A 26,326-nucleotide genomic window follows, 5' to 3' on the forward strand; every position below is an offset into this window, starting at 1 on the left:
AGGGGTAAGCCAGGCAGAAGGAAGGCCGGGAAGGGGCTCCACGTTGGTTGTTGATTGTATCCATAATCTATTACTGGCTAACAAATCACCTCAAAACTTAGTGGCTTAAAGCAATAATCACTTTATTATCTCTTGTGGTTTCTCTGGTCAGGAATTTGGACAGACCACAGTGGAAACTTGCTTTCTGTTCTCTGATGTCTGGGGCTGTGGCTGGAGAGACTGGAAGGTAGAGGGCAATTTAACAGTGTGAAGAAGGAATCTTCCGGAGGCATCTTCACAAGTCGGCTGGGACCTCAGCTGGGCTGGCAGCCAGCCCACCTACGTGGGATCTCTCCGCGTGGGTTAGTTTGGGCTTCCAAACAGCCCAGCAGCTGTTCCAAAAGCCAGTGTCTGCAGGAGCCCAAGGGGGAAGGGCATAGTGTTTTTATAGTCTAGTCTAGTCATGTGGGGTCACTTCCACAATACTCTCCCTGTCAAGATAGCCATTGAAGTCCTCCAAGGTTCTGGTGGGGAGTGTCAAGGTCAGACTGTAAGGGAGCTATTCTGGAGGCCAACTCTGCAAAATGCAATCTGTGCATAAATGTTGTCTATGTAATCTAATCAAATCTTACGGAAAAACATATTTATCGAGCGCCCGTTGTGTGCCAGGCATTGCATTAGGGGCTGTCCTGTGTCTCCTCTTGGGGAGCTTGAAGAAAAGCCCACAGCATGTGCAGAGGTACCATGAGGAGAAGCAGACAGAAGCTGGAGCAAGTCCCTGACCACTGGCCTTTCCCACAGAAGCACTCCCCTCTTTGCACAGACACATCTGTCATTCTTCACCCCCACCCCAGCAAGGACAGGGTGAAGGCTGCACGGCATTGACACGAAAACCCGGGGTGAGGCCGAGTCCATGCTCCTGCCACATGGTGAGTGCGGCCCCAAGTCCACGTAAGGAAGAGAAATTCTGTGCCATAGCTTCGCATGGATGGGGGCTATAGGTCGCACTGGCCGCTCCTGCCGAGTGCAACCTTAACACCACCCCTCGTTCTCCCCTTGCGCGTCCCCAGCAGAGCCAGGGATCCCTGTTGCTCCTTCCTCCCACTCACAGAAGCTGCACCACGGCTCCTTCTGGACCCAGTATCTTCCTGCCAGTCCCTTCTGCAAAGGGCTGGAACTTCCTGGGGGCACCTGGATTTGCTTCTCCCCTCCTACCCAAAGATTTCTGATCTGAAACTGCCATCTTTATTTTCAACGAGCACCTATTAATTCTCAAAGGCCTCTGAAAGGCCACCTGATACTTGAATATAGCCAGCCACGGGCAGCTCACTCCCGCACATGTCGTTTGCAGAGAGCTGTATCCCATAGGAAGTTCTGCCATCGCATTCTGAGCAACACCGAGCTCATCTGTAGCTCCTACTGTGACAGAAGCACCTCCCTCCCCCCACCCAAATAATTGCCGATTAAGGGATCTCCCAGGCAAGGCCTGCATTCTCATTTTCTATATAAAGAGGGAGCCTTTTAAGAAGTTAATTGTGGTGTGGATGATGGTGGAGAAGTCCCAGAGAGAGTTGGGGGTGGTTTTAATGAAACCAACGCACACTGTGAACCCCTGAAGAGGAAGGGGACCCTGCAGCAAGGGTGGACTCTAGCTGATGGGTGGGGCAGGGGAGGGGAGGGAGGGTCGGGTATTTCCAGCAGGAAAAGGAGGTCACGGGGAAGCTGGGTAATTTGTTCCAGAGCAGATCTGATGAAGGACAAGGCTAGGAAGAAGGGCAAGAGAAAGTAAATATGAAGCCATCAGAGGCCAGGAGGGCTTCAGGGCAATTAGGGGGAGGATGGCCGCCAGGATAGCTGTGTTCAGAAGCCAAGCTGAGGAGCCCTGGAAGCAGAAAAGGGTCTGCTCCTCCCGAAACCTTAGGCTTAACTGGGTAGTACTGGAGGGGAGGGAGTGAGGGCGGCATGGCAACGAAAGCTGTAACTTTATTCACTCATTCATTCATTCATTCACTTATTCAGCAATTCCTTGCTGGACTTCTACTCTGCATCAAGCCCTGAATTACTCCCCGACCCCCGGCCCCTGGGGGCTCAGGGAGGAATCCAACCATAGCCCTGCTCTCAGGTGGATGGAAGAGTTGACAACAGTCAGAGGTCGGCGCAGTAGGCAGTAAGGGAGCCCCGAGAATGCCAGCTAGGGGGCATTTCATTGTGGGGCGTTTGGAAGCCAAGGAGGGAAGGTGGCTCCTGATAGAGTGGGACCATTGCCTCACCCGCCGCTTGAACAAGCCCAACCTTTCAAGCCCCAGCAGCCCCTAGTGTTTCTGCATCCTGTGCACACCCCTCACTCTAGGGCTCAAAGTCCTCCGTGCATTTCACCCTCCATTTGGTGCATCTCTTCAGTCTCTCCCTCCCTCTGCTATCTGAGCCTCTTTGGACCCACTCTGGGCCAGAACTCCTCCTCTGAATCTCTGCGTCCATTCAGGGCAGTTACCTTGAGGTGGGTGGGGGAAAGGTTTCCCAGCCTGTGTCTTACCCACAACACTGATAAGAGGAGGTAGGTCTCCGTGACTCAGCGGCTCTCAGCTGGGACGATTCCACTTGTCTTGGGACATTTGCAAATGGGGCAGGGGTGGTCATCACAGTGACCCTGGGCTGCTGCCGGCATTTAGAGTGTGGTATGCCTGACGACCACAGTGCCCTGAGCAGACCCGCGCCCTGAAGAACCTGTCCCCCATCCCAAGGCACCTGCCGAGAACACTGAAGGGGAGCCCTCCCTCCTCTCCTAACCCTCACTCACTGCTCCAGGTCTGCCAGGCTGCTGGTGATGACCCAAAGACGCATGCCAAGCTCGGCCCCCTCTGGCCCACTCTTTTTCTGACCCACAGGAAGTTTACCATCCAACATGTTCATCCCTGTAGAGAACCCATGGGGTGGTATTTCCTCCTCCAGGCCCATTATGGCTGCCATTTGGGATATTTTTGATTCAGCTGGGACCGTGTGGAAGCCCACTGTGGCCCCACACCCATGCCAATCCAGCTTGGATGGGAAGGAGGCTGAGCTTTTGTACTCATCCTCTCTGATGCCCAGCTGGTTCCCAACTAACAGGCAGGACCAGGGTTGGGACCAGCTGTCACTCCAAACCCCAAAGAGGCCCTGCTGTGGACGCGGCAGGTCTGGGCCCAAAGTCTGCAAACCCGACCAACAAAATCCGCCCCCTGGATTTTCAGGGATGGGCATCCCCTGCATCCCCACTACATGCCCCCTTCCCTCGTGCCCTGGAGATCAGATTTATGCAGAGACCAAGGGTGTCTTGGGTACAGTCCTGGAGCCACAGTGCAGGGGATGCGAAAGAGATTCCTGTTCCTTGCATCTAAGGTTGGGTGGGAAGGACGGGGCCGGGCGGGGGGGAGGCTGAAAACAAGTCTTTGTTATATATCTGATCAATGTGAGAAAGTTCTTATTTCATTTTTAAATTGCTCTTGGCCATGAGGAGCCCTGCACCCCATGCACCCTTTACAGTTCTGCTTTCGGCTCCAAACCAAAGGAAGACAGATTCATACCCAGGCCAGAGCTGCCTCCTCCGACCTCGGTCAAGGACGAGGGTGGAGCCCGCCTGCCCTCCTGGCCTTCCCAGCCCCTTCTGCCCCTTCCTGGTCTGCAGCAGAGACTGCAGCTCTCAAGAAGCCGCCTGAGAAGAAAAGGAGCCTGCCACGGGCCCGCTGGCAGAGCGGGAGGCCCTGCTGCCCCAGGAAGAGTGAGGAGGTGGCCGTTCACAGCTGCTCTGCCCTCTGCCAACTGCCGGTGACTGAGGAGAGGCCCCTCCCTCCTTTAGGGTGGTTGAGGTCACCATTTGAAAGTGGACCTTGTTTCATCAAGCAGGCAAGTGACCCTCCGTCACCTCCCGTCCACAGGGATCTCTGGCCCACGCTTCCAGCTTGGGGAAGCTGATCCAACCCTGTTTCCAGCACAGCTTCCGAAACACAAGCGTCCACCGTGCCTCCCATACAGGTCCTGAGGGCAGAGCTCCGGCCCCGGCTGCCCTTTACACGCCTTGCTCCAGCCCAGCCCACCTGGCCTGAGCGGACACCGTCTGCAGGCAGGGAGGAAGCCCCCAAGGGGATAGGTTATTTCAGGATGACAACCCTGGTCAGGCTGCTTCGGCTACGTTTCCAACCCCAGTGGGCGCTGGCCAGGAGCCACTGAGCCCCGGGCAATCCTTTCAAGGGAAAGTCTCGCTTCCCCACTCTTCCCAGTTCCTGCGCTTATTTGGGTAAAATTGCAATATTTCCAGAATCTCTCTCCTGGCCTTAGTGCATCTCCATATCAATAGGTGATTACAAGGGTCCGGAAGGGAGGGTATGTCTGTAGGGGAGCGGTTCGGTGGAGTCCCTTTTGGCAGCCAGGTCCCGAGAGACACATGCAAGCGGAAGTGGATGACTGCTTTTAAACGATAATTGGGTTTCTCCCACTCTATTTCTCCCTTTGACTGATTTCAGCTTCAAAGGTCACTTGGCCTGGGCTGGGAACTTATTTTCCCCCCAGAGTTACAGCTTAGCAGGGTGAAGCGCAGAGGGAGAGCTGGACTTCCAGATGGACTCCTGATCCAATGAAGGTATTCAGCCATCCCTGGGCCTGGAGCTGCCCCCAGCCTATTAGGAAGCTTCTCCAAGTGCACCTTCCTCAGCAGGGGGACGCCGATAGCCTGGCTTCAGAGGGTTTCCAAGCCACCAGCCCACTCAGCTGAGCCAGCCCCTCCATGCTTCCCGTTACGAGGCCGGAGAGCCCACCGGAGCTGGCGTGGATGTGAACTCCTCCCCCGGGCGGCTTCTCTCCCCTCCAGCTGGCTCCAGCGTTTGCTGCTCTGGTGGGTGGGGAGGGAGGAGGGGTGGCTGGTGGCTCTGTAGGACCCCAGAGACATTAGTCTTCTCATCTTTTCCTCCCCACCCAGCTCCAGTCTCCACTGCAAACTTCAGCTCTAGGGGGGCCTGGACCAAAGGAAGCATTTCACAAGGTGTGAATGCTTTCAGAATATAATAGGATACAAACTTGAACAGGGTTGAAAAGGAGAGTGCCTGCATGTGCTCCCCTGCACAACTTCCCATTTACGTGGCATTTGGCAAAAATCAGATGGACAGGCATCCCCAAGGCCAAGGAGAAGGATGGAAGGATCGGGTTAACAGGCTCTTTGGCATGAGTGCAATATAGCAAGATAGGCTTCATCTCTAGCTGTGAGAGAAGAGGTGCCCAGCACCCAGGTGGGGAACTGTGAGTCACAGATTCACCCTTTCCTGAACAGTCTGCAGGCTGCTGGGGCCGCACCCCAGTCTCTGAGCTTCCCTGTGGACCCGTGGGAGGCGGCCTGCAGGACTTGGACTCTACAGGGCTCTGGTGGAGCCCACCACGCAACTCCACACACTACTCGGCAGAAAGGGCCATCGAGCTGGGACCCCTGGAGCGGCAGCCCACCAGACCCCCTCTGAGCAGGTGACACCCTGGGCCTTAGGGAGGAGATGATCTGTGAGCTGGCACAATGGATGGGGACAGATCTAGTCTGAGAGTCTCCAAAGATGACATTACTCAGAAGCCTTATACTTTTCATCTGGAACTTATTGGAAAACCTTGCTAAGGGGATCAGCGGCCTCCAGGGCTCCTAGCTCCATCCAATTGGCGTTCGGGCCCTTTAAAGTATTACTTCTCAACACCATGAGCATTGTATGCTCCTGACAGGATAAGCCCACCACAAATTAATACCTGAGGCAGATCCTAAAACACAATTCTTTCCGGCTGCAATAATTCTAGCCAGCCCCTCTGTCTGAGTTGACAGATGCAGTAAATCTTTCATTGTTGGAATTCATACATTGTTTTTTTCCTCCAGTACCCAGAATGGCCCAGACAATAAACTTTACCTCCTGTTATGGTTATCGATGTGCTTACGGGGTGCCCACGCTACCTGCACTGCCAGCAACAAGCCAGGGCTCCCTTAGCTGCCACAGGGAAGCCCTACCCCAGGCTGTCGGCTGCGCTTCGTCCCCGTGTTGGAACTGGAGTCAATGAGCTGGCATCTGGGAGACAAAGGCGAGGAAGGCTCCCAGTCTGGGCAGCTGAGGGGGTTCGAAGGGGAGGGGAGCTCAGCCCTTGTCACACAGGAGAGAACAGGGCATCAGCTGGGTGCCAATGAGGACAGGGGGAGAGCCCCAGGACATGAATGCCATCTGTCTGTCCTGGTGCTGGCCAACGTGGGCAAGATGGAGTAAGGAGCCCGTTGAGGAGCTGGGCCCGAGGGACTCTGGGAATCACCACACATCCTGCCTCATTCCTCCTCCTTTTTGCCTAGCGTGACACAGAAGGCCAGAACTGGGTCCCAGCCCCATAGGCCTTTATTTCTCCATCTGCAAAATGGGATTTGTGGCACTGGCCCTGCCTGCTCCACAGAGCTACTGGAGGCTGAGGAAGCAGATGGCAAATGGTGAGAAGCCATAGGGATGTCCAGGTGCCCCGAACACCCCCAAGGGCAGTTGGGACCAAACCTGACCTTTAACACATCAGCCCTCCAGGGCTTTGTGCACTGGGTGCCTGTTTCCCAGAGCTGCTGCAACAAATGGCCACAGACGGGTGGCTTAAAGCAGCAACAACTGATTCTCTCCCAGCTCTGGAGGCCGGAAATCTGAGATCAAGGCGGTGGCAGCATCGGACCTTCTGCAGGCTCGGAGGAGAATCTGTCCCATGCTTCCCTCCAGCGTGGGTGGCTCTGGCCGTCCTCGGTGTCCTCGGCGAGCAGCTGTGTCGCCCCAACTGCTGCCCATTCTCATCTGGCCTTCTCCCCAGGGTCTCTGTGTCCTCTCCTCTTCTTTAAGGACCCCAGTCACCCCATTTCAGGCCTGCTGTAATCTGGTATGACCTCATCTTAACTAATTACATCTGCAGAGACCCTATTTCTTTTTTTTGAGAGGGCATCTCTCATATTTATTGATCAAATGGTTGTTAACAACAATAAAATTCTGTATAGGGGACTCAATGCACAATCATTAATCAACCCCAAGCCTAATTCTCAACAGTCTCCCATCTTCTGAAGCATAACGAACAAGTTCTTACATGGTGAACAAATTCTTACATAGTGAGTAAGTTCTTACATGGTGAACAGTGCAAGGGCAGTCAGATCACAGAAACTTTCGGTTTTGATCACGCATTATGAACTATAAACAATCAGGTCAGATATGATTATTCATTTGATTTTTATACTTGATTTATATGTGAATCCCACATTTCTCCCTTATTTATTTATTATTATTATTTTTTAATGAAATGCTGACATGGTAGGTAGATGCAAGATAAAGGTAGAAAACATAATTTAGTGCTGTAAGAGGGCAAATGTAGATGATCAGGTCTGTGCCTATAGACTAAGTATTAATCCAAGCTAGACAAAACATCCATGGATGCAGAAGATTTCTCTCAAAACAGGGGGGTGAGGTTCTAAGCCTCACCTCTGTTGATCCCCAATTTCTCACCTGATGGCCCCCCTGTGACTGTGCCTGTCTTAGGTTGTTCCTCCCTTGAGGAATCTTACCCAAGAGACCCTATTTCTAAATGAAGGTCATGTTCCAAGATGCCGGGAAGACAAGAATTTCAGGGGACACTATTCAATCCACTATAGTAGCGAGGGGCCAGTCTCTGCCCAAGATTCTTGCAACAGTGCCCACCTCCTGGTAACTGCAGTGTCCCCCCAGGGGCATTCTGTCCCATAGCAAGAACTGTTCAGAGGCCAGGGACATCAGCTCACCCAACTGTTCCTCAAAGACGGGGCTGCGCAGGAGGCTCTGGCCTGGGAGCACTCCAGCTCCTGGTCACCAAAACGCAGCTCAGCCCCTCCGCATCTTGGTCCGCGTGTCTTACAGAACTAGCACCTGCCTGCCCTCCCCCAGCCCCCAGACTGCCCCTCCAGGGCCTTTTCACCCACAGTGGAGAGCCTCCGCTGCCGCCCTATGGAAGCCCACGCTCAAATTGCACAGTTTAAATTATACATTAGCTTTTTAAGCGGCACTTTAAGCTGGCAGGGAGACAGATTTTTATCAGTGGTGAATGCCCACCTCAGGCGGCTAGATTTCATCTTGGGTTCATGTGACAGGTAATAACTCTCACCTCCCTCCCTTTATTAAGAGACGTGGCACTTGTCTCTCCGTGCAGAGGGCACAGTAGCGCACAAGCCGCGCCTGGGTCCCAGGGAACGCCTCCCCTCCCAGGGCCTCGAGCCCACCTGCCACACCTTTTCAGCGGTGGCGACCACCAGAGGGACCAGGATGGCCCCACAGGGACGCGCCACCCACCTGCGGTGCCCGGGTCCTTCTGCCTGGAGACAGGAGGACGTCCACTCTGCAGGGCGCCCCCTCCCATTTAGTTGCCAGCAAGAGGTGCTCTGGTCCCTGCTCTGTAAGTAAACAGCCTCCACATTTTCAGCAACAGGCTCTTCTCAGAGGGGCAGAGGGTTCTCCTGCAGAGGGGAGGCCAGGGTGCTCTGCAGACTGGCTGTTCAACCCGCTTCCTGGGCACCAGCCTTTCTGAGGCTGTCCCCACACTGCTCACTGGGAGAAGCCTTTGTGTTCTTAGCCCGCTTCTGAATCTCCCAAGCTCACGTGTCCTGGATGGTTTCCGTGGGTCTGAGGGCCTCCGGGGGTGTCAGGTTGTCAGCAGCCAGAGCAACGGCTCTACCGCCCTCTGGGTGTGGGGCCCTGGCTGAGACTGGACTCGGGCCACGGACCTTGGCACCGGAGAGGACGGGAGTCTGGCGGCTGTGCCCTCACAGACAAGGGTGCCCCTGGCTGTCTACGACGTGGGAAGGCTTCTGTGAGACTTCTCTGTCCTAGACAAGTTGTTCAAAGCCCAGGTCAACTGGCTTCTGAAAATAAGGGGGATCAAGAGGCACGGTGCTGTCTGCGGAGGAAGGTGCGCATCCTGCTCCCTCCCGCAGCCCGCCCCTTGCCCGCCTTATTTGTATCTGCTCTCTGTTCCCTGACTTACCCCACTGTGTCATTCTGGAAGGGACAGGACTTGCCAGAGGAGGACCTACATCTGAGGGAACTGGGTGTGTGGTCCCTATGGGCGTGGGACATCGGGATGTGCAGTCTCAGGAGGAAGTTCCCCCGGCCTGTGGGTCCCCAGCCCCCCTTCCTCTGCCTCCCCCGGGGCTTTAGCCAGATTCTGGCAGCTCTCCTGAGCCCCAGTCGGGTCACCTGCCACTCATCCTGAACGGTGGCATGGGGAGGTTGCCAGGGACAGCTACCAGGAAGCCCACCGCCCATCTTAAGTCACATCTCTACCCTCTACCAGGTGTGTATGTGAACTTGGATGTGGGTGGTTAACCCCACCAAGCTTCAAGGTCCTCATCTGCTCATTAGGGATGATGAGAACCTACCTGGGTTATATTTGACACAGAGTAAGCTCCCAATTAATAATATTAATAATAGCCAACAAATAATCAGGCACTTATAAGTGCCTAACACTGCTCTAAGCACTTTATCTGTATGAATTTATGTAATCCCCACCACAGTCTCAGGATTATCTACCATTATTGTCTCCCTGCTCGAGAAATGAGGAGTGAGAGAGGTCCAGAGAGGTCAAGTAACTTGCCCAAGGTTGCACAGCCAGTAAGTGCATGGCCAAGAATTGAACCCAAGCAGGCTGGGCCTACTACTCGTGGGCTTCACTTCTGCCATTATTATTTCTTGTGCTGGGTCAAGCTGAGGGCGGGGATGCGATGTCCAAAGAGCACCGGTCCAGCCCTTGCCCTCAAGAATCTTCCCCTTCCTCAGGTGTCTGCAAGGTGCAGAGAGAGACTTCAGGCCTCCCTAGGGTCTTGTACTGGCAGAAGCGCCAGCCACCGAGGATGATTTAACCTCATCAAGCCTGTTCTGCTATGCTCAGTGGCTTCATTTGGAAAATGATGATGGAGTAAGATTTAAAAGCCTGGAGAATGGACTATTATTCTTACCGGTGCCAATAAAGGTGAAAGCATTTTATTTCCTAGTGAGTGTGGCTCAGCCGACAAGACATGCCTCACCCCGCTCCTCACCAGCCTTCCTCCCTTCCTGGCTCCCAGATCTTCCGAGGTTCCCCAGGGCCTGTGTCCCTAAGACCCTCACCCCTCCACAAACCTCAGCTCTCTGCAGAAGTGGGGTGCATGGGCTCCTGTGGGTGATTCATTCAACACACGTTCAGCGCTTGAAGGCTCTGCCCTGGGTGCCCGGGATTCCATAGTGAACAAAGGAGAGCTCCTGCCCGCGCACGGCCTGCATTTTAGCAGGGGAGAACAACCACAGAAATAGACTGATAAATGTATAATGCAGTGTAAGGCAGTGATCCATACTTCAAAGCAAAATGAGCAGGGTCGGGGGTGGGGATTGTGGAGAGGAGAGGGCGTCAGTCAGGGATGAGGCAGGAAGCAGAAGGGTCCTTGGCTGGCATAACAGAGGAGGCTTCATAAAGGGATGAGGATGTGGGTAGGGTCAAGAGGCAGCAATCAGGGAGGGTCGGTCACCCTGGGTCAGCCAGTGGGAAGCCAGGCAGACCGCTCCTAGGCCTAAAGGAGCAGGGGAGAGAGCAGCTGTGGTCTGCTAAGGAGAGACCTGATTTTCCTTCCTCCTTCTGGTGGCTTCCATTAGTTGAACCCAACTAGAAGGCAGAGGGCAAGGGGGCCTTGCTGATGCCCAGTCTGCCTCCTGTGACCCACAGCAGGGTGGGCAGCAGGGACATGGGTCTGGAGGGCTGAATGGAGAAGAGACAGCCGGCGTTTTATATAGGGTGTAGACCCTTTCTGTGACATGGGAGCAGAAGCCTGAAATGCACTCTCCCCCTCCCACTGACACTCTAGCCGCCTTACTCTGCTCTATTTTTCTCCCTCATTGTGACCAGCCACAGATCCATCCTTGTGCCCCTGAAAGAACCAGGGGGGTGGGAAAGACATGGGATTCTGGCTTTGCAGGGCATCTTGGCTGCCAGACACAAACACTTCTTGGACCAGGGGGAGTTTCTGAGGCACAAGGGTCCCCACCACCCTCCTAAGCAGTCCCCACTACCTGCGTGGAAAGGATAGGGAGCCACTGGGAGAAACACCAGAGCTCAGGCCACTGCAGCCCCTTCTTCTTGGGTGCATTTGTAGAGAGCCGTGGGTATGCAGCTGCACCCAGAAGATTCTCCTTTGCTCCTCTGTGCCCCTGGAGAAGTCCCACACACAGATCTTGCCATTACATCTTGCACAGACTTGTCTACACAAGTTGAGTCTACAAGACCACAAAATACCACATAATCTCAGGCATTTCATTGGCTCAAGAAATTACACATACACACACACACACACACACACACACACACACACACACACACACACACACTGATTTTCAACCCAGACTTCAAAATTTGCCCAGGGAAAAATCAGGGTTTTCTGGGATTCCTGGGACAAGGGACAGTCCTTGGAATGTCACCCATATTCTGCTCCTCCACCTGCCATCACAGGCCCCACTACAGCCACCAGACACCACAGTGCTTTCCAGTTCTGCAAAGAGAAAAGGGTCTCAGATTCTCCCCCTTACCTTAGGGAGAGTCTCTGTACCCCTCATCTATCATTTTTCTTTCTCCCCAGGGACCTCTGAGCCGGTTCTCTAAGAGCCTCTTTGCCCAGAGTGCACCCCGGCATGATGAGTGGGTTTGCATGGGTTTGGTTTAGATGCTCTGTGTGCTTCATGCTCATCATCCTTTTCCTTGGACTTGGAAATTGAGTGCAATCAGCGGCTGAATTCACTTGCTTTACTTCCATCGCTCTTGGAATAAATGTCCAGTTCCTCACAGTGACCTCCAGAGTCCTACATAATGGTCCCGTCCAGCTCCCTTGCAGGACCCGCTCCCTCTGACTCACTACTTCCAGCCACAGCAGTCTCTCCTTTTTGTTCCTTGAACTCACCCAGCCTTCCACACTTTCATCCTTGCTGTTCTATCTGCCTGAAATGTTTTCACTCAAGCTCTTAGCATGCACAATAGCTCATTCTTATTCTTCACGTCTTAACTTAAAAGTCACCTCTTCAGAGAAGTCCTCCTTCTCCACCATAATAAGGAAGGCTTGCTCTGCTCTTGTCTTGGCACCCTGAGAAATATCCCTGACTCTCTTTCACAGCACCTATGACCGTCTGTAGTGATATCATTGGTAAGTTATAGTTGGTGGTGATGGTATGTGTGTGTGTGCTGACCTGTCTTCCCCGCTAGGATGCATACTCCTTGAGGTCATGAACCCAGTCTGTATTTGTTCAGTAAGGAACAAACCTCACCCAAAGAGAAGTTTGACCTTTGCCTTCAGCTCCTAGAAGGTCACCTCTAAATCCTTAGAATGTCTTACCTGGTAAGAATATCTTCTTTGCTTACTTGGAGGCCTTGGGCCAGCCAGATACTTCAATGTGATCTATGGTGGGAGTGGAGGGGCCTTAAGCCTCATGGTATCAGCTTGACTTCTGAGGGGCTGGAGAACAAGGTCAACCATGCAGGCAGTCAGCTCTGGAGCCAGATGGCCTCGATTCAAATTCCCAGCTTTCTACCTCGGGCCTATGCAACCTTAGGCAAGTTACTTTGTATCAGTTCTCTCATCTGGGGCCAAATAGTGTTACCAATCTTGTAGGATTATTGTGAAGATTAGATCGCACATGGACAATGCCTAGAGCACTGGTAATATTCCTAATATTTATTACTATGGACAATGCCTAGAGCAATGGTAATATTCATAATATTTATTACTATCTGTTATAGCACCTATCTATTGATGATATTTGTTATTCTAAACCATCAAGGCTTAAGTTCCCATCTCCGTGAGCATGCATGATTGATCACAGGCCGCCCGCATGACCTAGTCGTACTGCAAGCCCATGGAGAGAAGGCCCTGGGACAGAGAGCAGCCTTCCACACCTACCCACCCACACAGCCCAGAATGCCAAGGTCTGGTCCCGTGTCCTCAAAGCCCACCTCCTCCCCTCTGCCAGCATCCTGACTAGCCCCACTTTGGCACTAAGGATAGAGTTGCACACACAGAGCTGATCATTCCACAGTTTGCAAACACATTTACAAGCAGTCAGGATCCATTCCCCCTGATTGTTAAGGGGAATTCAATACCAAATCATTACAATTAAATCCCATTATGGACAGTCGGAACATAAAACAGTCCTCAGCAGGAATATGCGAACGCAGTGGAAGGCCATGGTTCCAGCTGCCACCAGTGCTCATGGCTGAGGGTCCCGCCAGCCTGGAGGCCTCCACTCTGGCTCTCAGCAGCACAGCCACCCATGTCCAGGAAGGAAATATTTTGGGGGTAATCTCTGTGCTGGTTTAGGGCAGCCTTGCTCATGAGAGTTTGCTCTGGAGTTAGGTTGGTTCCTTCTATTGTGATCACCACTCTCCTCGGGGTAGCTTGGCCAATCTCAAAGGTGTGTGGTGCTTAGAGCACAGATGCTTTGTGGGTAGTGATGAATTGTGCAGAGAGGGGAGCTGGAGAGGGGGGCAGAGACCAAATAAGTTTCCATCCCTCTTCTGCAAGGGCCTGAGGACCTCCACTTTAGTTTCTGTACCTTAGGGATTTTCCCAGCGTGCTTTGGGAAGTTTGTCCCACCTGGAGCCAAGCTACTGCAGTGTGAATGCAACTGGTGAGACTGTCTGCTTGCCAGGTATGGATGCTGGGGCTTGGATCAGAGAGAAAATGAATATCCCGTATGACAGGATAAGAGGGAAGAAAGCATTCTAGAAGCGAGAGTCCAAGCACAATTTATGTCCTGGGCCATGGAGATCCTGTCACTGGCTTCTCCTGATAGAGTTTGACCCCCATTTACTTTTTTAAATTGCTTGTGGGCATGCAAACACTTCTGAGGATTGGTATCTCTAATGTTTCCTCCTGGGCCTCCCCTGGGATAGGAGCCTATGAGCCTTTGTTCTTCCATTCCCTCAAGGTGATGGTGCAGAGAGGGTAGGAAATGAATGAGGCTGTGTGCCTGTCACCACGTAAGACCTCATGTGCATGTGCATGTGCATGTGCATGAGTGTATGTGCATGGATGAATGCCTAATGAGCATCAGTAGACATCCTCGGGAAAATAGGATGCAGCAATTGCTGTCAGAGCTGTGCTTCTGAAGAGCTTTCTATTCCCAAAGCTAATTGTCAAATTTAATAGGCAACTGCCATTTTTTGTAAACATGTTTGAACTTCACAAGCCAAGTGATTTATTTTAGTAGATAGTCAGATACCCAGAAAATAATACATTTTGTATCCTACCTACTCCAATATCCCATCTCAATCAAATGACAAAGTTATGGAGAGGAAGACTAAATAGAAAGTGCAATGCACAAACTTAGCACCAGCCTTACACCGGAGGCAGGAATTGCTTTCCACTAGATGAATGTGTTGAACCTAGTGTGAGCAGAGAACAGCATGATGTGCACAGGTACCAAATATCTCTCCCTAAAATCAAGGGCATGCTGAGGGAGAGTCAAGGTACAGAGGCAGAGGAGGCTGTACCCACGTGTGGGGCTCAAATCAGATCTGCATTGTGTGTGAAGTCTCCAGGAGGTTATGTTCTTTGTGGTGAGGATCTCGGTAGGTTTCATGCCACGTTCAGTGGGATATGGGATTAAACAGGTTTGCGGCTTGTTACCTCTGGCTTCCCACAGCCTCCGTGCTGTGCATCTGCAGCCAAGTAACTACCAATAGAGCAAACATCTGTAGTTTTGCAAGGAAACATCCCACCTTCCTCACTGTTTATCCACTTACCTGTTCTTTAATGACCAGGACACTAAACTAAAGGGTGGTACTGAGAAAAGGGGTGTATTAGTTAGGAGAGGATAGGTGAGGCTCCTATAACAAACAACTCCTGAATCTCAGTGGCACATTCAAAGTCCAGTTCTCCTGTATTTCCTTAGGCTCTCTGCCCCTGCACTGCCGTTGTCCCTGCACTGGTATCCAGGCTGATGGAGCAGTCAACACCAGGAACTTTGCCGATCCATGTGGCAGAGGGACAAGAGAGCCATAGTGGGTCTCACATTAGCAATTAAATACTCTGCCCTGAGATGACTCTACTCATTGGTCAGAAGTAGTCACGTGGTTCCATCCAGCCACAAGGGGCTGGTTAGCACAACGCTGCCATGTGTATAAAGTAGAGCAGAGGCAGAATAGTGGCTGAACGGCACTTAGGACTATCACAAGGGTAAAGTGGCCCAAAGAGATTCACTAATGAAAGCAACAAGGAGGCAGATTTGAGTCTATTAAGGAAGAAACTTTCAAACTTCCATAGACTTCTTTGGGCAGAATGGACTACCAGGGGAGGTGGCTATATGTTGAGGTGGCTGCAGCCATAGTTAGGAGTGCAATTAAGTCCTTAAGATCCCTTCCAAATTGTATGAAATCAGCCTCCGTCACTCACCTGGTTTTAAATAATCATTGTCACAAGGTTTTGGTCATTCAGATGCTTGCAGGACTAAGCAGTCTAAAGGAAAGGCTGAAATCCAGTGATGGGTGAGGTCAGAGACTGAGGTGAGGTCAAGTGCAATATGCAAACTGCTGTTGTGGACTTAGTGATGCCTCAGTTAGCTCCTTGTTTTTACCATGAGGTTGGGGTTAAAGTTTTAGTCCCAAATCTTTCCCCATTTGACCCTTCAGGTAAGATGCCAGCCCTGGCCAACACTTTGATTTCTGTTTGTCTGAGACCTTGAAACAGAAGACCCAGCTGACCCATATCCAGATCGCTGACCTACAGAGACTGTGAGATAATAAATGTGTGCTGTCTGAGCCACTAAAGTTTATGGTAATTTGTTATGCAGCAACACAAGGCAATGAACTGGAAGAGAGGGGCACACACATTAGTGTTGGAGGTATGGGGAGGGTCTAAGTCAGAGAGGAGAGCCAGAGCATCTGGCTCAAAGAAACTTAGAGAGCAGCTCCAGGGGCTTAGGCAGAGGTTGGTCAGACCATCTGCTGAGCCAGGCTGGGGGTCCCTTATACATTTCCAAGATGTCACCAAGACTGAGAGGTCTGAGTTAAATCTCAAAGGCCAGTGAGAGTCTCACTCTTCCTACTTACAGCTGGTCAGTTAAGTCAACTTCAAATATAAATTCAGAACATTATATCAGGTGCTAAAAATAGCTGTCATTTACTGGCAGCTGCTCTGACCTAGGCTCAGTTCCTAGGCTCCGTTTATTCTCAGGATGGCTCTAAGAAATATGTGTCATTATCCTTATCTGAGAAGTAGGAAGCTAAAATTCAGAGAAGCGAGTAACTCCACAGTGCATTCAACTAATACGTGACAGCCAGATTCAAACCCACATGAGGCCCCAGAACCAGTCCTCTTTGTACTGCAATCTTCCCCACCCCAACCCTCCAGGTGAGCAGAGGGGCCTTAAGAAAGCTCCACTCCTTGCTCCCTTCCTTCCATAATCCCCAAACCTGGAAAACCACACCAACCATCTCCGCAGTGAAAGATGGCTGACCCCTTCCACCACCCGTCACAGCCAGGGTGAATCATCCCTTAGCTATCCTGCTCATAAAACCCCATTCCTATTAAAAAGTTTCCTCACCCATCAGCACCCTGATTGCTAAATATAACAAAAACACCATCTTTTGCTTAGTTTAAAAATATTTATGTCACACTTTGAAATGTCAAATGTTTTCATTAAAATCCTCTCACACTTGGGCTGACAAAAGGATGCCAGGATCTTTGGGAGACACTTTAATCTCAATCAATTAGGGATAAAGTAGTTCTAGCAGTATGGCAATAAAAGAACACTTTAATTTTAGAGCTAATTAAATATCAACAATTGGAATGCAGCAGCAGACACTTAACCTGCAGTAACCCATTATTTATTAGAAATATAATGCCCTGACTCTGGATATGATGTGAGAGTTGTAGTCATTTTAATATCAGCTGTCATAGCCGAGTGACTCCCTTTTGTTTTGCTCCGGCACAAGCATCTCCCAGGCCCCGCCGGGATCGTGCTGGCTCCTGCGCTAGACACAGGATTAATTAAGCTGGAGCCACACACTGGACTGACTGGCACGAGGCTGCTTGGCCCTACGCAACGCAACGTGTGACCAACAGAGGGCAGCATAGGCAGGTAACAGGTGACAGGTTGGTACAGGCCCACCTGGACTAAAGGGCCAAATCTGAGCCTTGAAATGGACCAGGTAGGATGCTTTTGGCTGCAAGTAATAGGAAAAGTAAATAAATAACAACTCTACCTCTAAGGTACTTTAGCAACAAGGGCTTATTATTTTGCATAAAGAAAAGGCTGGGGGCAGGCCGGTGGCAGAATTGTATGACGCGGAGGTGTGAAGATACTGTCAGATGCACAGGTGCTCTCTTCTCTCACTGCCTGGCCGCCCTTAGCAGGTGACTGATGCCACCCCTCATGGTGCCAAGATGACCCACAGCTCTATCACACACAGGATAAGATCTTGCAAAGGGGAGGAGCCTCCCTTCTGGGCCTCTTTTTTCCCCCATTGCCTTTTTACTAAATACATATTTCAGATTAGCATAAATTCTGATTTACTGAAAAGTGGCAAGTTAGCACAGAGAGCCCCTTTCCACTCCCCACCCAGTTTCCCCAATTATTAACCAAACTGCAGAATTTCTTTGACTCGCCCTAATTTTTCCGACCCAAAGTCCCATCCGGGACACCACTTTGCATTTAGTCATCATTGTGTCTTCAGTCTCCTGGGGTCTGGGACAGCTTCTCAGTCTCTCCTTGTTTTTGACTATCTTGAGAGTTTTAAGAAGAACTGGTCAGGTGTTTTACAGGATGTAATATTGTAATATTGATGTAATTCTCTCTATGGGGTTTTTCTCATAGTTAGATCGGAGTTACAGGTTGAAGGGAAGAAGACCTCAGAGGTGAGGTGGCCGCCTCATCATGTCATGTCAGGGGTACCTGATATCATTTCAGAGCTGATGACTTAGGACTGATGATGTGGGTCACAGGGCAAGGTAGTGTATGCCAGGCTTCTCCATGGAGACCTCATGAGGAACACCTTCCCCGAAGCCTCCTAGCTCGCGTCCCCTTGGTCCCGTGTCCATGTCTTAATCAAGCACCAGTAAAGGGAATCAGATAGGCTTCCATCCATCATAATCCATGTCCAGGGCTTTGGGTGCATGGGAAGATAGGAGGATTGGTGGGGGTGGGGGACAGAGGGCCAACAGCAGTTGGGCAGGCATCCAATAGCACCCGCCTCAGAAAGCCATTTGTGTGCACTTTGCTCCATGTCCCAACCCACTAGCCTCTCAGGCTGGCTGCTGTGCAGTATGGAAATGAATGAAGGGTGCTGTAATCATCAGCAGATATAGGGACATCTCCACATGACATCCTACCTTGTCGTGGTAACAGTGCAGACATGGAGCCTGCCTGTGTTGGTTCAAATCCTGGCTCTGCCACTTACTCTCCATGGGACCCTGGGCATGTCCATTATGCTTCCTGTGACTCAGTGTCCTCATCTGAAAAATAGGCATCATTATAATGGCCACTTCATGAAGCCATGTGTGGCTTGAATGAACACACAGTAAGCCTGTGTAAGTGTTCGCTTGGATTCCATGTATGCTGAGTTCAAAACCATGGAAAGCAAAACAATTGACTGTTAGGATTGCAAATGTGTGCCACACAACTACACAGAAGAGGGATAGGATGGTGTTCCCAGATGTCGGCACAGGGTTTATCCCCTAGGGAAGAACTCCAAAGGGGGCAGACACCAGGGGTCTCCAAGCTATTGCCATATTCTGTTTTGTATGCTGGGCTCATGGGAGTTCATTTTGTTGATTTTTATGACATGCACACATTGCCCATTCTTTTTGCAGATATAAATCCTTTCATATTAAAAAATAATGACCCATCAGTTACTCTGCTGTTTCCAGAGGTGAAGTGGAGCTCGGTGAAGTTGGAACCAAGCTGAAACTCTGTTGGGAGTTGAAAGGGAAAAGCCTTCCAGGGACAATCCACAGAGATGACCTGCCCTCTGGGTGTGGGTAGTCAGCAGGGGCTGGACTTGGAGGCAGGCCAACTCTGTCACTTACCAGCTGTATGACCTTGGCCAAGTCACCTCTCCTGGCCTCTGTCATCCAAAATAAATTGAGAAAAGAGGCCTTGCCCTCCTACTAATCCGGGTTTGGGGGAAGATCTATAAACAAGATGGATGAAGTGCTAGACCTTGAGTTACTGTGTTTAAAGCCCCAGTCAGTGGGCCTGTGGGCTGGCTTCCAGATCATTAGTCCAGACCCTATCTGAGTTCCTAAGTCACCTTGCAAACATGAGATCCCCTCCTTCCATGACAGTGCCCAATCCGCCTTTCGATCCGCGTGTCTCCTTCAGCATCTGCAGCTCCTATTCCTCAGCCTTGACCTGGTGCTCCTGGAGGGGAAGTCTTCAGTTCTCTACCTCCCTTGCCAATGGCTGATTAGGGAGCTAAGTGATCATTCATTCCCTGTGGGATCTGCTGGACGCCTGTACATCTCAGGAAATTCTAAAGAAATGGAGAAGTAGGACCAGAACATAAGGCTCGCCTCTTATTATGTGGGACCTGGGACGGATCTCATCTGTACAATGAACACTGCAATCACTACTTGGCAAGAATCTTTGTGACGATGGCATGGAGTCCTGGACAGAGAGTATTTAAAGAGCCTGGGGCAGCCTGACACATTGCATAGCTGACATATATTAGGTAGTCAACAGCACTGGTAACTATTAAAATATCCCATAAACATAGTTTCCATTTTAAAAGAATTAGCTGAATTTTTTCTTTCATTTCTTTTCCATTGATTTTGACAAGTAAATGAAACTGAGGTCGTTAGCTGATGACATCACCAGTTTGCTGGGAGCCAGTTGACTATATGCCTAGGCCTTGATCTGTGGATCTATAGGTCTAGAAATCGCTACAGGGGAGAGAAAGAGAGGCAAGCGGTAACAGTTTACTTAGAAGATTTCAGGAAGAAGAAATTAGCTGGACTGGGGGCAGAATGAAAGTTGCCATGATGTCTGATTCTCACAGGAAAATATGCATCTTCCTAAGGGGAGGAAAAAGCATGTTCAAACCGAGCCTGCCCACTCTGCTCTGTTTCCTGCTCTCGTTGATGAGCCCAGGGGCCCCAGCTCTGGAATGGAAGCCATGGACACATGTGGCTAAGAACCACAAAAAAAAAACCCTAGGATGGTACCTTTAGAGACCATTTACTCCATTTCTCTACCTGGAGGGAGAACTATGCCTAAGATACCGCCAAGAGGTCTGTTTTGGAGACCAAATCTGACTGATAAAGGAGGAGCACGGTGTTGAGAAGGATTCTGAAGCACACGCCCAGCTAAGCTGTAAAGAAGGCCGTGATGAATTCGTTCTGTCTGCTCCGCGGGAGGGGATCACAGTAGCACTTATGGGTCTGTGTTTGCCACCACCTTGACACTTTCCTGCTTCACTTTGAATTTTGGAACATGATCAAATCTCATGGTCGCAGTAATACAATCAGACGTAAAAGTGGCAGGTATCAAACAAGACAGGATCCAGCTGGAGACCTGGTAACCCTAGAAGAGCTCCAAACACATAGCAACCTTTCTGTAACCAAATTACATGTTCTGTGGCTCTTGCCCAGAAAGGCCAACTGGCCTTATGCCATGCATGGTGTGAGGTGGGGATTCTAGTGCCCCCACCCCATGCCCAGCTATTAGCCTAATCATTTCATCAGAATCTGGACGTGCCAGAGGAGTCCATACTCAGCTCCCAGTGTCGGCCACTGTGCTCAGAACCTAACTTTTACCCACAGGTGTTCAGGGTTCAAGGGCCTGAAGTCACAGACTGAGTTTTATGCACTGGCTGTTCAACCTTCAGCCTGTTACTTCATCTCCCTCAGCCTCCGTGTCTTCAGCTGTAAGATGGGGATAAAAATACCTACCTCATAGACAGAATGACCACGTGATGTATTGTCCAGACTTGGACAGTTATGGGGGTTACTTTTAATTGCATCAGGTAATAGGCCTAATCAAGAACCATTCCAGAAAATCCTGGACGTGTGGTTACCTCCCTAGGGGGGCATTGTAAGGATGCAAAGAGGATGTGTAGATCGCTATGGAACAAGCCCCTGCTCCTGTAGGTGTGAGGCTTGCAGCTGCCATCATCCCCCACTCCCCTGGGTCATTTCCACCAGCACACAAATGCACACTCTGAGCTCTAAGGAGAAAAACACCGCTAGCTTCCCCAGCTTCCTGGCCCCTCTGGCTGGAACCACATCTATCTGCTCCTCTTTGTACAAAAACTCCTCCAGAACAGTTTCCACTCTCAAACTCCATTTCCCTCCCAGCCAGGCTTTCTCCTCATTCAGTGGCAGCCAAAGTCCTCCCCATGGTCTCCGTGCCCCAGGTGATCTGTCCCCAAGCCAGCCCTCTCCACGTGGCCAGCTCTGCTCTGGCACAAAGGCTTCTGCTGTTCCTTGGCTATGCCGAGCTCTTCCCCACATTGGGCCTCCACACTGGCTGTTCCCTCTGTCTGGAATGCTTTTCCTTATGTTTTTGCATGACTCACCACCTTCCCTTCACTCAGGTCTCAGCTCTAGCCCCTTCTCTACATGGTTCTTCTTAATACTTCTGCATTCTAAAATTAGATCAAACATTAATTAATTGGATCGGGTAGGATTTTTGGTTGCCTTCTCTGAAAAGGAAGTTCCAGAGGGCTTGCTTGCTCCCCAGTGTTTCCCTGGAGCCCAGAACAGTCTCTGCGTCTCCATCACATGCGCTGAGCAGCATGGGCCGAACGGTTTGCAGTGATTCCCAGTGACACAGTGTGCGTAGAATGGACTGACCAGGCTATCCCAGAACGTCAGAGATGTTTTCTGAGCTGATTCCCTATGCTCCCACCCCTTCTGCCAAACTGTATTTCATGGGCAGGTGTTGTCCACCTGGGAGGTGCCTCAGCCTACAGGTTTCCAGATGGACTCATTCCGTCTCCCAGGTTCCCAGCTCCTCTGATGAGATCCCCATCAGCAGGAGCAGAAGCACAGGCTGAGATCCCTGCGCACCAATGAAGGCTGGAGAGGGGCATTCTGCTGTCTGTCGTCCTTGGTCAAGACGCATCCTCTTCCAGCTTCCGCTGGGCATTAATTATGCAGCTAAGCTGACCTGGGAAGGCAAACTCCAGGCCAGAGGATGCCCACTGTCTAAACGAGGGATAGACGAGGGCAAAGGGAAGCCTGCAGACAGGGATCAGGGCCATCTCAGCCAGGCTGGCCCACTCAGGCTCCCGGGGTGGGCGTGGCAGAAGCCGAGATCTCGGGCGGTCATTCTCCAGCCCAGAGAGGCTGAGTCGCGGCCGACAGGGCTGCTGCTGAATGGGGTATGAAGAACTGCGCTCCCCCAGTAACCCCCAATTGCCTCGGTCCTCTGCGCCTGCCCCCCTCACTGTCCAGTGTTAAAATGGAACAGACTGGTCTGTCTACCTCGCCCTCTCCCCACACAACTCTGGCTCCTGCGCCACCCCAGCCCGTCCCACTGGGGCCCTTTAAGGCCCTCCTTTGCTGTAGAGCTTCACGAACAAGGCTGAACTGAAATGAACTCTGTCTCTTTCCGGTTCTGTAACTTTGAACAGGCCGTTTAACCCAAAGGTCGGCAAACATTTTCTATAAAGGGCTGGAGAGTAAATATTTTAGCCTTTGTGGTCTCTGCCGCCGCTCCTCAACTCCAGTCACTGAAGTTGTAGGAAGCAGCTGAAGGCATTATGTAAATGAATGGCTAAAGATGTATGCTAATAAAACTTTATTTACACAAACAGGAAATGGGCCAGATTTGGCCCCATAAACCATAGTTACTAATCCCTGAATAACCTTTAAGACTCAATTTTTTCATCAATAAAATAGGAATAATAACACCTTAAAAGATTACTGAGAGTTGATATCGACAAACGTACTTAAAACTGCACAGCAAATGCTGTTTTTATTTTGTTTCGTTTTGATTTTTAACAGCAAAACACCCCTGCACACAAGCGCAGAGCAGCCGCCCCTGGGCTCCTGGCAGGCTCCAGCTGTGCCTTAGTGGGCACGCAGCCGGGCACAGCACTTGGACCTCTAGTCTGGGAGCTTGCAAACCTCGACTGCCTCTGTTATTATTTATCTCGGCGTGGCTATTGTGCTTCTCCACTCGGGGCTGAGTCGCGGGGATGGGGCGATGGCGCGCGGCCTTTCCCAGGAGCTCCTGATTAGTCTGCGCGGGACACAATAGAGGCGCGGGCGGACCGCGGCCCCCTGCCTCCGCTTCATCTGGGCTGTTTTGTGCTTGATTTCCTTCTCTGCAGCCCCATTTGGCTTTCTCTCCTTTCTTCATTTTTCGCATGCCCCCCTTCCCCCGCTCCTAATCTGCTTAACAACTTGCCTCGCTCCTGCCCACTTCCCCCCGCCACCCCTGCCGCTTCGTAGCGGCTCGCCAGGTCCGTAATAGCGCGGCGGCTGCAGCATTTAATAAGAACCGCTGACAGGGACACCCGGGCTAACTGAATTACTTCCTCATTAGAGAGGCGGGCAGATTCCTGGGCCCTGCGTGCTCTGCCCTCCCGCCTTGCCCCGCCCCGCTGGGCGCACCCTGATGGCTGCAATTAGGCACAGATGCTTTGGGCGGAGGGGGCCTGGGTCCTGCAGGCGGCTGGGAAGGGCTGTGGGCTTCTCTCCGGGGCAGTTCAGGGCTCTGCGTCTCTTGCTTGACGTTCAGTACACCAACCAGGCAGCTCCAGGCCCACCGGGAGGACAGGACGAAGGAGGTGACTCGTTCGTTCCAGGTTACCCAAGCCTCCTCCGACTCTTTATCCCAAAGGGGCTGCTCTCTTTGACCTGGAAGGTGAGCCCGTGATCCCCAGGATCTGCCTTTGGCTTCAGAGAAGCCTGTTTCCCAGCAAGGCTGTGAGATTTCGACCAAGTCGGCAGGATTCCCCCAAGCAAAGGGCAACAGGAGCTGGACTCCGGGAATCCACCCTGCCACCTCCTGCCCACCTCGTGGAGGCCGTGTTCTGTGGGACAAGAACCCCCCGGCTCTCCATGCCTGCATTTACTCAGGCTGCCCCTCCAGGTCTCCCCTGACTGGTGTCCGGGCTGCCTCACCTGCCAGTTGGCAGCTACCAAGTTGACCAGAAATGGTTATTTTAAAAGCTGGCTGCATTATGAGCCTTTTACTTGCAGGCCTGGAAGATTTTGCTTGTTGCTTGTTTGGGAGAACACCGTAGTGTGCGGTTAGCTGTGGGTAGTCGACATGGGAGAAGATGGGGACACAAAACATTGACTTGCTCTGCATCAAAAACCAACAGGAAGTTTCGGTTCCCTGAACTGCTGGGAATGGGGGTGGAGGGACCGGAAAAGGCGTCTTGAGGGGAGGATGGGAAACGAGCAGCCGGTAACAGCCCAGCGGCCTGGATGCTGGGGAAGAAACAGCTTAGACCACAAAACCCACCACTCCTACTGAGTCACAGGAGATGCTGGCTGGGGTTGGGCACCCTACAAATTTGTAACCCCCAGCTCCTGTCTTGGAACCAAGTTCCTGCAAGAAACCACTGCTGAGGTTAGGACTTCTTAGACAAAAGCCGCTTGGGAACAAGATCTCTTGTGCTCCAGGCCAGCCAGTTAAAGTAGTTCAGGGCTGCAGGCTTGGCATCCATGACCCAGCCTGATGCTACTTGATAATAACGCAGTAGTTGGAGTTCATGGACTAATGCTGTCCTTGCACTGAAATGTGTAAGAGGCTTTTAGCATCTGGTTAGGATGGACTAGTGGGTGATTTTTGCCTGAGGAACCCCAGGCCCAGGATGTGGTGGCAATACAGGCCCCTGCTACTCTGGCCGCACCCTTGGGATCAGGCTAGCCCAGTCGGTCCCTTCAGGAGGGGGCTGTCTCCCTGGGGCACCTGTTGGGGCCTCTTGACCGAAGTAATGAGCTTCTCTGGCCAGCCAAGAGAGGATCCAGCTGTCTGGGGTCTCTTCTGTCAGCACAGTGCCTTTAAAGAGATTCAGGACATGCCATCCCAAAATACGCCGCTTTGTCATATTGATTATTTTGAGCTGAAGGCGCTTGAGAAACAGCAGATGCAGGAAGGGCCCTCTGGCCTTCCTTTGTCTGCCCAAAAGCAGGTCATAACATTTCCCATGAGAAAGGTGTCCCGCACCAGGAAGGGAAGAGCATTCTTATCACCAGAGACCAGAGTCAGTGCCAAAATGAGCGTGTACAGACTACTGAAATAACCCTGAACATCTTTAATTTCCCCCAAACATTTGCTAGTCACAGGCCCACAATTTACTGTACCTAGCCCCAGCCCCTTTGTCTTGACACATCCCTATGATCTATCATTCTTTATTTAAAGAGGTATATAAGCTTTGGGGCCTAATTGCTTCTTTACATCTTATTTTCCTTATGAAGAGTCCTGTGTGTGTGTGTAAAAATACTGAATAAATCTTCTATGCTTTTCTCCTGTTAATCTCTCTTACGATAGTTTAATTCTCAGACCCAGTCACAGAACCTGAGAGGGTAGAAGGAAGTTTTTCTTCCTCACGCCTGGCTCCCCCCAGCCCTTATTGCCACATCCCCTCCCCTAACTCCGATGTCAGCAGGCCTGAAGCCTGGGGAGTTTGAGAAACTGGAGCCCTTGGCCAAGTGGCGAGGGACATCCTCCTCTCTTTTCCACTGGGCTGCAGGAGGACAGAAAGTGAGCTCAAAGCTTGCTTGAATTCTGTTTTGTCTCTTATCCATGGGCTTGAGTCTCCAGCTAAAGATTGGCTTATCTAGAGGAGGAAAAGGTAACTCTGGGCCTTGAGAAAAATCATCCTTTTGTCAGAGTATACAAAACACAACAAAGTTACGTGAAACCCACACATGGCTTTGCTCTCCTCTCTTACCTTAGGATGGGTTTCCTCAAAAGGAGACCCTGAGACAAAAGAGCTGGATGCAGGTAGCGTATTCAGAGGCTGGTACCAAGAAGCATAAGCCGGTGGGTATGGAAGATGAGACAGGGAGGGGAGAGATCGATAAAGGGGCACCACCACTGTGTGGGTGTGATGGTTAATTTTGTGTCGGCTTGACTGACCAGACATTTGGTCAAATGTTTTTCTGGGTGTGTTTGTGAGGGTGAGATGAGATTAACATTTGAATCAGTGGACTGAGGAAAGCAAATGGCCCTCCCTAATGTGGGTGGGCCTCACCTGATTGTCATGGACCTGAATTGAACAAAAGGGCTGAGTAAGAGGGAACTCCTGCCTGACTGCTGAGCTGGAGCGTCAGGTGTTCCTTCCTTAGGCTGAACATGGGCTCTTTCTGGGTCGCAAGCCCGCTGGCTTCTCACTGGAACTACAA

Source organism: Manis pentadactyla, chromosome 4 (genome assembly GCF_030020395.1).
Source record: "Manis pentadactyla isolate mManPen7 chromosome 4, mManPen7.hap1, whole genome shotgun sequence".
Classification (NCBI taxonomy): domain Eukaryota; kingdom Metazoa; phylum Chordata; class Mammalia; order Pholidota; family Manidae; genus Manis; species Manis pentadactyla.